General features: G+C 36.9%; 1 long non-coding RNA gene across 2 annotated transcripts; it reads left to right on the top strand.

The window, feature by feature from the left end:
• Positions 1-9,842: 9,842 nt before the first annotated feature.
• Positions 9,843-12,081, top strand: LOC128891319 (uncharacterized). 2 transcript variants are annotated; one of them, XR_008460804.1, is made up of 4 exons: positions 9,843-9,961; positions 10,065-10,146; positions 11,698-11,912; positions 11,993-12,081. It is a non-coding gene; the product is annotated as an uncharacterized LOC128891319 (long non-coding RNA). The 2 variants fall into 2 exon arrangements; XR_008460803.1 differs by having other exon boundaries at positions 11,698-12,070.
• The last annotated feature ends 716 nt before the right edge of the window (positions 12,082-12,797 follow it).

The following is a 12,797-nucleotide window of genomic DNA, read 5'->3' as shown; positions in this document are numbered from 1 at the left end:
TCTCGGTTACGGGATCCCCGGAAAGAGGCTGCGGAGAAGGAAGTTGGTCAAATTGTTCGTTACGGGGAAACGAACGCCGCAGGAAGATATACGATAACTATGCTCGAGACTTGCCTCGAATTCTGTCCTTTTAATTAGCTCCGTGAAAGATTTGCACTCGTATTTACTTCTTGACGAGGCAAGTTTTTGTACAAAAATCGATCAAATTTTTAAACGTTTAGTTCGAATAAAATTTGAATTTTAATAATGCGATACATCTGTAGGTCAAAATTCTTAACCCTCAGGGTGATAAGTTTTGAATTGTAGATTTGGGTTGGAACATTTTCTATAATTGTACAATTGAGTCCGTGTGGTCCATTATGTGTATCAGGAACCGTCGTTATTGAGAGGGCATTTGAACATGCTTAAATATATTTTGTGTTTTTTCAAACTCCATACGTTCATTGGAAACTCTATTTATGAATATCGTAATTTTAGAAGACCTAAAAATTATGATAAAATATTAAAATTTGTTAAAATATAGTAAATTCTTGTTAACTTTGTATAAGTGCTGACTACCTAGCAAAAATCGAAAATGTGCTATGTAAAATAGAGTTGTGTTACTGAGATAGTTGTCAGAAATTAGATACGTGTAAGTTGAGATAGATGTAACAGTGGAAATATAAAATGAAAAAAGAAAGAATTTAGAGAGGAGAGAGAAGTTAAGCAACTCCATTTCAGAACCAAAATATTGAAAATATGTTGATAGATACATGTTACGTTGCTAAAAGCACAGTCTAAATCAACATCAACTCAATTCGCACTCGCAACACTTTCACCCTGTGAACAACGTTACATGATAGGCATTTTATTATGCAGCATAACGCCTGTACGGCAAGGCATGCGATCAAAAGAAAGCGACTGAAAGAAACCAGAAACCGATGGCCGTGACTAACTAACGTGTTCATCCCTCGATAGAATGCGCGCGATGAACTTGAGATAAAGGGAACACAGCACCTCCCGCACCTCTGGAGAGTCCCGCGACGTGCTCGTTCGCTTCCAGCACGAGGACTCTATTAATCGAGGCGAGGGCCGTTCGTTTCGAAAATACAAACGGGTTCGGTGGATTTTTGCTTGGACGCGAAACCGGCTCAGCGAGCAACCAGGTCTTAGCGAGACGACTGATAAGAAGTTTTCTGTTTTTGTCGGCGTTACACCGAGTCCCGGGCATTAGTAACGGGAATACCAACGACGCGGGCGTTCTCGCGGGGCAAATCGAGCGGCGTATCGACGGACAAATTACTGGCTGGTTTTAATGGCGCGCCCGTGTGAAAACGATGACCGTGAGATTAAAGTATTATTTTCCGCGGGCATTCCGACCACCGGTGTCTTGTACGAAATAAAACGAGACCAGTCGCGGTGACCTTTTGAGAGTTGCTCGCCATAGCGAATTACGCTCGATCGTTAGATAACGGTCGTCTTAGACACGACGCTCCTGGATCAGCGACGCGACTACGCGTGTGCGATCTACCGTTCGAACGTATCCCTATTCGAAGCTTTTCTTTTAACTTTCGTTGCGATGAATGCTGCTTCTACTAAAATCATTCTTTGTCATTTTTTGATTTGTGAACAATTTTTGAGTGAAAACAATATTATAGGACAAAATTGTGAGAATTTATATCAGGGCCCCTTAATTGCTTCTGTTCCGACAGATAAAGATTTCGTCAGTGATGAAAGACGCAGTTTATTGCATTTCATGAAATTCGAACTCTTACCCACCCGAGTAGTACATACGCTCACAAGCAACCCAAGGTCAATTAGACTATTCCAAAGTCCATTGTAAGAAAATTATAATACCTCAAGTACCGTTACCACTTTCACTCTCCGCGTTTCAGTATCCACACCCCAAAACTAAGAACCATTAATGAGCGACAAAAACGTAACCACCGCCACTATTTCTATTGACTATTTCTATAGAAAGTACATGGTATTTCAATAGGTTTTAGTTTTACATCGAAAACAATTCAATGACACGTCTCGACGAAAGGAACTACAGTGGGTGTAGAATGTATTCGTACACCGATCAATTTCCCAAAAAACTGTTGTGTGAAATTGTGGTTTCTTAACTTTTTTTTATAACCAATGATATTTTACACATTCTTGGAAATCTCTAACAACATTTACTAAATAATATAATTTGTGAAATTAACAAAAAAATGCGCAAAGTGGGTAAAAGTATGGAAGCAATAAGTATTTGTACGATTCTTATGACGAACCATTTACAGTAGAGTTTGTAATGTAAACACATTAGTTTATTGTTCCGTACGAATTAAAAAACATCAAATTTCCAGTAAAGTACTTTTAAAAAAGGTTCTAATAGAGAAATCGAAGAAGATCCCACTTTGAATAACTAATAATTTAGTTAATTTAATGCTTAGAAAAATTATAACAATGATAAAATGAAAAGGAAATCCCACGAAGGAAGTATTATATACTTGTAAATTAAAGTAAGTTTCTTTTTTTTTTAATGAAGTTTTAAACATTAAACAGTTGTGCGAATACTTATTGCTTCAACATTTCTATCGATTAATTGTTTTTTCTTGTTAATTTCACAACTTAGTTAAATAGCTATTTTTCTTTTAATCTATATATTCCAGAGATTTCCGAAAATATGTAGAATGTCATTGTTTATCAAAAATAAGTTAAGAAATTACAATTTTACAGTTTTTTTGGAAATCGATCGGTCTACGAATACTTTCTACACTCACTGTATATAGTATCTGGCAAATTCAATATCACAATTTGCACAGGTATAAATATACATACGTTATTAGTCAAGTTGGTTCAAAAATTTTCCCCACATATATCAATTTTGAATTAATAACCTCCGCGGCATTAGTTTATTGTGAGAATGCGGCTATATTCGGGAATCAAATAAATACTATATTTATTCTTGGGTCGGTCGCAAGAATGATTAATGATGAAGGAGTAGTGCTTGCTGATATTTGCACTGTCATATCTAAATATGTATTATGTGTTTCGAACATAAGGCCCACACGAGTGATATGTGTACCGGTGTACATGTTCCACCGAAAACTAAAGATAGAAGACTGGATGTTGGGGAAAGTAGCCCTCTTTGTTTTTCGATTTAAGAAGGTCTTATAGTTGAAGAAGGTTGACATATTAGATTGATTTACCTTAGTTATTTCTCATGCCTTGATCGAAAAGAGACGATACTTTTCATTTCCCATTTTTAACATGAAGTGACCATTTTTTAAGAATGTTACGGTCAATAATTCTTAGTGTTACTTAAATCTAGAGTGACAGTATGTCATGTTGTAATCGCCCTTAACGATCAACGTTAACGTGGTCAAGATTTACTGATTCTACTGGCGAGTATGTGAACGAACCTCTATCGATTGTTGGCAATTTTATGATCTTTTGCTTTTAATATTCTAAATGCATCACAGTCGTGACTCCCTTCTTTGGTTCTAGGTGAAAATGCTAGCGTGAGAAATCAGACAGAAAACTACTGAATGAAGCGTAATTAAGAGCCGTGGATATTAAACTTTCCGGATATGGATCTCGAATGGTACGAAGTGCTTCGATTTGCAAGTGCACGCGAGTAAATGATAGGCGAATTTACTAGTGTTCACGCGCGGGATGAAACGATGAAAAGCGTGGACGTTGATATTAACGTCTTTGATAGCTTCAGAAATATTTCTGACGCTCTCGAAGCCGTCGGAGATCTCGTTCATAATGGCAAGAAATGGTTCATAATGACATTTTGTATCATTTATTTTTGTCTTATGTTTCTATTGAGAGTAAACCGGTAATTTTAGTGGTTCGTCATAATTTATTCGCGGTTTCAATATATTTTACCGAAGAGGTGCTCGAAGTCGTGACCATTTATGCAAATCCAGCATTGAAATCTCGACGTCAGCAATTCTTCTTTTACACTCCCGATTTATAATTGCGGTTTCTGACTCTTAATATGTAATTTTGTTCTGAAAACCGGAAACATTATAATGTTATGCAGAGACTACTATCGTATAGCTAGATCATATTTCACATTTTTCCTCCATCACTCATTTCTCATTATGAGAATTTATTCTCTTACGATAACTCGACTGCGTATTTGATTATCGTTATATTGAAGTGAACGAGATTCATTATAAAATTAAATATTTAACATAATTCCTTAAGATATTAGTTTTCGATTCTGCTTTATGTTTCCTTGAGATAAAAGAGTTTGTTAGATATGGTGTTGTAGACACCTTTTAATATAAAAATGGAGTATTCCAAGGAAAATTTCAGACAAGTTACATAACATATGAAATTTGTTACAATAAATAATGGAAACACAACTGTAAAAACGTAAACTGTGTATGTAATTGATTCATTATTGAAATAGAATCGTAAAAGTGTAGAACGTACATAGAACGAGTAACATGATATCGAGTTTTATTTGCTTGCATGGTGGTTTTAGCTTGAACGGCTATGTCAACAATATTCTCGCGGCAGTGCAACAAATAAACGCTCTAAGAGAGGCGCGACGCGATGGAGTCTACCATGAACGCAGCGAATTCTCGCGCGATCTCTCCCTTGGTCGATATTCCGACATGAATATCGCTTCATCGATCAACCTCCCTTGCCGATTTATTCGACCGATATTGGATCGGCGACGAGTATCTCCGTCGGCCCCTAAAGGCGCCCGTTAGGTGAGTTTTGCGAAATGAAAAGCCGCCGTTAAGCGATAAGGCTGACTGGCCGTTAAGAGATCGCTCGCGCGAGCGTTTTTCACGCTTCGCTGGACCAGTCGTACGCCACTCGTGTCGAGATAAAGGGTTGCCTCTCCGTTAAGCCTGGTTTCGTGTACTCTGCCACACACCTACGTATCCCGGCGTATATAAAGTCGGAATATCGCCGCGGCTGACTCGCATTATGCGACGTCGAACATCGCCACGGATTTGTAATGAGGTGGCTTGGCAAAACCCCGAACCACCATTCCGACAGCGATCTTGCTGCAAGAGTGGTACCATCAAATTTTAACTCGACGTGGACCAGCCTCGTTTATGTCTTCAGTCTTGTGTCACTTTCGAGGTAATAAACGCTTACGATTCTGTCGTTGATAGGCATGATAGGCGGCAGCAACTTTCAAATAGATTTAAGAAAGTGGAATTTGTTCGGTGGCTGAATCGTATGATAGATAGATTACTGTTTCTTATAGTAAGAATATGACTGTAACGACAGCGATCTGGATCTTCGAGCGAGTGGCGTGAGTCGATAGTTTGTACCGTTGATTGATCGATAGAATCATTCCTTTGTTTAATGAATAGTAGCAATGCTAGGTGGCAGACATTTTCGTATGGGCTAAAGAAAGAGTTGTGTATTTGATCGTTGAATAATACAGTGAGTACATGAATGGTAAGTGATTTCTGTGTATACTTCAAAGTATGGCTGCGAAGTAGATACCTCCGATCATCTAGTTATTATCGCTACACGTCAAAACTTATATGTATGTTTTATTCCTTTGCTGAACGATTATTCCTATCGATTAACTTATCCACACGCTCAAGCATGATATTTAAAATATGAAGTTATTTTATATGCATACAAATAAAGTTTTAACCGTCGTTTTTCCGGAAGCTTTTGCGTTTGAACCGAAAAGTATTTATCGCGATATTGTTTTTAGACACCTGCCGAGATCAGCTGATGACCTAATTCAGTCCAACTCCACATTTTAGGAAGACCTAACCTCTCGACTATTCGAAGACGAATTCCTTTTAACCTTCTTCACGATCGAACCCATATGTCAAGGGCTATTTTTATCGCGGTCGAGGCTATCAGTGCGAGCCTTTCCCAGGGAAAACTTTTCCTTTTGCGACGATCGTAAAACCGGAGCAGGCCTAACCACCAAGTGTTCAGTCAATTTTCGAGAAGATCGTGCCGTTCAAACTTCCTCGAACCATGCTTCCGTGTTCGCATTTTATGATTCCCAATTGCGGTAGAACGTGAAAACGCGACGCCTCGTTTTTGCAAGAGTGAGAGAAATCGTTCGCGCGATTTGAAAGCAAACAATATACATATATTCGTGGAATTCTTGTTTCTCACACGTTGAGAATTTGTTGGAACCATAGTAATTTTGATCAAAAAGATTTTTCTGTTTTAAGCAAGCAATGCCTATGTTAAATAAAATGTATGTTTCTATAATATCTTAAATTACGACACACTACGTATAATACTGATTACCTATTCAATCATGTGTGTTACTTGGGTATCTTTTGTTGTTAAGTAAGCCCCAAAAAATCTGTATTACCTGACTACCTTTAGTAATTTTATGAATTAATATAGATAGAAAATTTTCTGCGTAAAATTTGTCTTCAATCGATACTGAACGTGAATGAGCTGCAGATTTGTATTCTATTATTCTATAGATTTCATATTGTTGATCACAAGTTATTTATTGAAATTTTGTTCATCTCTGACCAATACAATGATTTCAAACTGTTACTCTCGGTCATCGCGCCGTGTAAAGAGCGTCGATAAACTGAATGCTTTATTCGGTGTATTACGAAGGCACTAAAGCCTTATTCGAGATGGCTCTGTGCCACCGTTGCTCGTATTACACCATAAAACCAGGTTTGAGTACATCCACGCTCGCGAAACTGCGTAATGCACCTGTCAATGACCCATGATTCCACTTGCGCGAGCTGTTTTGTCCATTTTGCAATAACCGGAAATGGAAAATCGTCTTCTATGATTCACAGTAGGTATATACCAGTCGTGGCCATGATTAAGTGGACACGAAGATTTTTTTTCATATTTTTTTCGCGATCTAAAATATTGGACCGAGTAGAAAGTTTGTGCCGCTATTTTCGGTCAAATTGAAACACGATTATTCTTTTTCAATGTAATTTCATTCATTCAATTATTGTCTGTGACGTCACACGCCTATCTCTTCACCCAAATTTCGCTTACCATTCGTGGATCAACCCCTCATATATATATATATATATATATATATATATATATATATATATATATAATAATTTGTAAGTCCCTAAAAGCGCGGGACAGTACGAGCATGATTCTTCGCGCTTTTGGGGAACACGCGTGAAAGAATAAGCGTGAAACGTGAAGCGTGAAACGAAAAGAGTGAAACAAGCGTTTCACAAGTGTGAAAGACTGCTGATAAATTACTCTGCGAACAAAGAGTTATACATACGTAAAGGTGGTATCAGTATTGTGGCTACCACCTCTCGTCGAAGACAAAACAAATTAAGTCACCTCGCTGAGAATAACGAGATGACTCAGATACTGCCCTCTCCAGATCAACCCTTATCTTTAAGGACGTTGATATAAAAGGGGCCTCCACGCCCAACAGTGACCTTTTTTTTGTTTTTCCAAGCACATGAACGAATTAATTAATGCTCGACAACCAGCGAATTTTATTGTAAAGGACTTCTCTGCGAACAGAGAGTTCAAAACTCAAACTTGTACCACCTTATTGTCGCGTAAGGACAGCCCAATAAATCAAATTAAAATTTAACAGGTGTCAAATCGATATCCTGTCCTTCCTGCGTAAATTCGGTTATTGATCGCGTTTAAATCATTTTACTTTCATTGAACGAAGCAAAATGAACTATTTAAGGATTTGCAAAAGAACTTGCTGAATCCTTAAGGCTTACACCTGCGGAGGTTTCTCGTACATTTCTGAAACAACCTTTATTAGATTTCACGGGTAGAAAGATTCACGTAATTCTTTTATTGATGAAATCGGGGACCTTAAGGCTTACACCTGCCGAGGGAACCGATTTTCTGGAATAAATAATTGAAGGACGAATCTCAACAAACAATCAATCACGTTTAAGGCAGCCAAGTTGCCGCGCCGAATTGAGGGTTTGTCGAGAGTGTAATTTTATTAATTCCGTGTAAGTATACTTTCCTTATTGGAGAAATGACCAAATTTACATATCGAAAGGGACGCCGCGTATTCGAGCAGTTAAACACACCGGGCTATTATCAAACCGACTAGGTGTCGAATCCGTGTCTCCGCGTGTGGTTTCCGTTGAACCGGCAAAACACCTAAACATTGAAATCGTGAAGCCTCCGGAAGTCATCCCGTTGGCGGAAGCATATGAACAACTCGTCGCCGCCCTGTTCCAAAAGACGCCTATTCACCACTCTGACGACGACGACGTGTTGTTCATCGAGGAAATCATCCGACCTCGTTGGAAATTGATTCGGTTTGAAAGCGATTTCAAATCTCCACGCAGCCATCCAGTAGTCATCGTGGCCAAAGATCCACGAGGGTAATTTCCCGAAACAGCCAAATCATAAGGTAAGTAAAATAAAGCAACATAAAAGGGGAGAACGGCCGAGAATAATTGATACGAAGGACCTCACACATGCCCTAAATGTGCAAAATCGGACATGTTTGCCGTGCTGCTCAATTTAGTTTCACTAATGCGAGTTTGGACGTGACAGTCCATTGTTTTGTACGATCTTTGACCATCTTTCACGTAGTTCCACTATTTCATCCTTGTACAACTTCTTAAATTGTTTAGTAAAAAAATGTTTCGATTGATTTTCGCAATCTTCTTGTATTGTGAAGTTTTTGCTAAGCAGTTTTGTAAGAACACGAATAAATGATAATTAAAGGGCACAGTGTTCAGCAAATACGGAGGATAGGGCGGAACATCCTATCTAAAATGTATCATTTATTGTTTTCTGTTTTTGTTTTGATCCGTACAATTTTTCACCGATAACGAAAGCGATATGCCTAAACATGGGACGTTTAGAATACCTAAGTTTGTGTAAACGTTCCACGACGGTTATTCTGCAATCACTTGTGTCTTATAACGTGAGCTATTATTAATGAATGTTTTAATATCGTCGTCAGCAACCTTGCATGGACGTCCTGAACATGGTGCATTGTTAACATGAAAATCTTTGTTAGGAATCCTGCCAAACCACTTTCAATAGTTCATTTGTTTACCGAATCCTCTTCGTATACGGGACAAATCCATGTTCAAACTGCCATTGTAATTTTGTTTTTTTAACAATAAATTAATCTCGAAACATGAAGTTTCAGACGTTGATCGGCTATTATTTGTATTTTCTGCTCAACCCAATAGATTTGAAATTTTATTTTGGGGGTATTGTAGTATATAGATAACGGACATCTAGTAATTGGTACAAAATAATAGTCTGTAGTGTTGATGAATGAACAGAATCATTCCTTTATCGAACGATTATGAGCAATGGCAGATGATACTCATTTTTAACTGGTTTAAGAAAGAAGTTTCTGTGTGCTAGGTGGATAGTACGATAGGTGTACAACTGCTAAGAGATTTCTTCCTTCCTACAACTAAAAGTATGACACTCGACTAGGTAGTTTTGAATGATTAGCTATTGGTGCGTGCCAATCACTCGCTTACAAATAGGTTCAAAATAGAGAGGCATACGCAAGAATGTGTATCAAACGAGTACAAAGTTCGCATTAAACTATTATATTAAGAAGGTATGTATCTCTATGCTTTATTTTAAATGAAATAAAAATACGTACTATTTATAACACAATTCTATTAGTCGAATATATCGTCGAATCATCTTAGTAAATGGCCAAGTATTTCAATATCGACATCCGTTCCGGAAAAGGATACGTGAGTAGTCACGTTCCCGCAGTAACTCGTTTTTTCCAGCTCTGCATCATTCCGAAACAATTCTAAGAGGAGTATTTGTCACCCACATTATCGGAAGCATAGCATCGAAATATTTATAAAGAGAAACACATCCTCTTTCGTCATTCTGTTCATTGGAGCATGATTCAATGTTATTCCGTTCCGCGAAATCATGAACGCGACTTTCCTCGGAAATTTAAAGTCATCCACAAAGCGTTCTTCAGCATTAAAGACACGGTCAAGTGAAAGGAACGCGAAGACGTCTCTTGTGGCGTCCTCCGGCGCGGCGTCTTCGAGTAAGTATCCGTCTTGCGTTCCAATCGAAAGGGAATGTTTCCTCTTCCTGCTCGCGCGGTACACACGCGTGATTTACATTCTCATAATTTTTTACCCGACCAGGCGCCTAGCAATCACGCGAGACGCTCATACAGACGAACCTTGGAGTTACAATAGACAGAGGGAATTCTCTTTCATAAATTTAGTAAGTTGATGTATTAATATCTTTTTTTTTGTCAGAAGTGTACAGTGGGTGTAGAAAGTATTCCTACACCGATCAATTTCCAAAAAAACTATGTAAATTGTAATTTGTTATTTTTTTTTTTATAAACAATGATATTTTATATATTCTGGGAAATGTCTAGAATAGATACAGTACAAAAAGATTAGGTATTTTGTACAAGTGAGAAATTAACAAGAAAAAACAATAAATCGATAGAAATACAGAAGCAATAAGAATTCGTACAAGTGTTAAATATTTAAAACTTCATTAAAAAAAAATACGAAATTTACATTAATTTATAAATAATTAATACTTCGTGGGATTTCCTTTTGATTTTATAATTACTGCAATTCTTCTAAGCATTAAATTAACTATCATAAATGTCGATGTTATTCGGAGTGATATCTTCTTTCATTCCTTTATTGCAGTATTTTTTAAGTCCTTTTTATTGGAAATTTAATGTTTTTCAATTTCCAAGAAGCAATAAATTGATGAGCTTATGTTACAAATTCTACTGTAAATTGTTCGTCATAAGAATCGTGCGAATACTTATTGCTTCTATATTTCTACCAATTTTTCGTATTTTCTTGTTAATTTCGCAAATTATATAAACTAGTAATTGTTGTTTGAACTATATTCTAGAGATTTCCGAGAATATGTAGAATATCATTGATTATAAAAAAAAACAGTTAATAAACTACAATTTCACACAAAAGTTTTTTGGGAAATTGATGGATGTACGAATACATTGTATACCCACTGTATGTACATGGTGTCGCGTAATACATGAGAAACATTTCAAGGTTGTAGAAGTTTTATTTTCTAACTTTGCTTATGAAATATACCTATCTATTATTAGGTTTCATCTGTTTGTATTCGATTAAGAATATTTGCAGATGCTTAGAAATTAAACAGAATTTTAACATCTGTAAAGGTATTATTATTGAACTGGCTATTATTTTAACACTTTGGTCGCACTCATATTTATTCACAGTTTTGCTAAATTCTGTAACGTTGTGCTTGAGTACCTTATAGAAATATAGTTCAGAGAATGAAGAGGCTGATAGGATTTAAATGTCCAATCCATTCCTTTGGGAACGTTATATTAGGTTGTCCTAAAAGTTTCTTTTGTTAGTTGGATTCAATTATTTTGTGTGGCAGTGTTTATATAAATAGACAATCTAATTTCTTAGACATTGATGCTGTAACAGTAATGGAACGAAATAAATTGTACACAATTTTGTAATGTAACATAAAACATAAAATATTGTGTATGTATTAATTATTAATAAAAGGAAAGAAACTTTTGGGACAACCTAATATTTAACAATTGGCTAGCCATCCGGCTTCAATGCAGATCACAGTCGTTCATAATATTTTTATCATTGTTGTGTAATCAGATAAGTGGAAAGAGTAGTATATCTATCAATTGCACCTCTTGGAAGAATGATTAAAACGCAAAGTTCGCCATATCTTGTAGACAGATTCGAAAGCAGGATGTGTGCTTATATGAACATTTCTCATTAGTTTCAGGTGATGAATATTTTTCACTTATTTTGGGAAACTTTATTACATATTTCAGAGCTGAAAGTCAAAGATACAAGAGCTTCTCGTTGCCAACATGTTGCAAAAGCAAATCACATGTGGTAACAACATAGGGTATTTCCAAACCACAGTAGAATCATGATTATTGCATAGGAGTCCCATTCATCTTACAGTGTTGACAAGTGGAGGGAGCTAAGCAACAAGTATGGCTGGAAACGATGATACACTACGTAGAGCTACTATCCATTGGATTGGTTGACTTGACTATCGCAGAAATTTTCAGGACTTCCGGCAATAAGCGAGGTTCTAATACAAGTGAAAAGTGCCACAAGTGGAGATCATTATAAAATTAATCTGCGTAAACCGGAGTTCGGACGGACTGACGAACATAGAAGACCATCGGCCAGCCTTGCTGCTGTTACGTGCTGACAATGAAATTTTTTTATTTATCTTGATTTCATAATTCATAATTTTTCACGCGCGTGTGTGTGTGTGCTTTTCCCCCGTCCAAGACATCCGACGACCAACATCCATGCGTTTCAATACACCGATAAATCCGTACCGAAAACTTAGTGGTGAGTTGTTTCTTTCCAAGCGCAATCTTTTCCGGGGGAACCCTAATTAATTATCCCCGATGAATAGTATGTATCCCGACAATATGTAACATATATATATTTACAACCACAAAGGAATGAAAGAAAGAGCAGAACTTAACGCAGAAATAAGAATCTTGTACCTCGACATATTTGTTACAATCTAAATCATAATAAATTAAATTCAGCAGTGTTATTTCAATAGTAAAAACGTTTACAAAATTTAATGTACCTCTTGAATCCTAATTGGCTATCCTAATATCACGAAAGATTCACATACGAGTCAGGGCCCGTGCGGGACTGTTGCGACAAAGACCTGACCTTGTCGATAGGCAAGTAAAATATCATATATATATTAGTAATTAACCCATTAACTTTCAATAATAATTATAATACAAAAATAAAATTAAAAACTGTGACACGGGAATCTCGTCCCACGTCACACTGGGTATCTCGAATACGCGGTGCCATGGAATGCGCAAAAGGGGAAAGGTT

The sequence above is a fragment of the Hylaeus anthracinus genome, unplaced genomic scaffold (genome assembly GCF_026225885.1).
Source record: "Hylaeus anthracinus isolate JK02 unplaced genomic scaffold, UHH_iyHylAnth1.0_haploid 12001, whole genome shotgun sequence".
In the NCBI taxonomy this organism is placed as follows: Eukaryota; Metazoa; Arthropoda; class Insecta; order Hymenoptera; family Colletidae; genus Hylaeus; species Hylaeus anthracinus.
The sequence above is the reverse complement of the archived record's forward strand: the minus strand, read 5'-3'. Positions and strand labels throughout refer to the sequence as shown.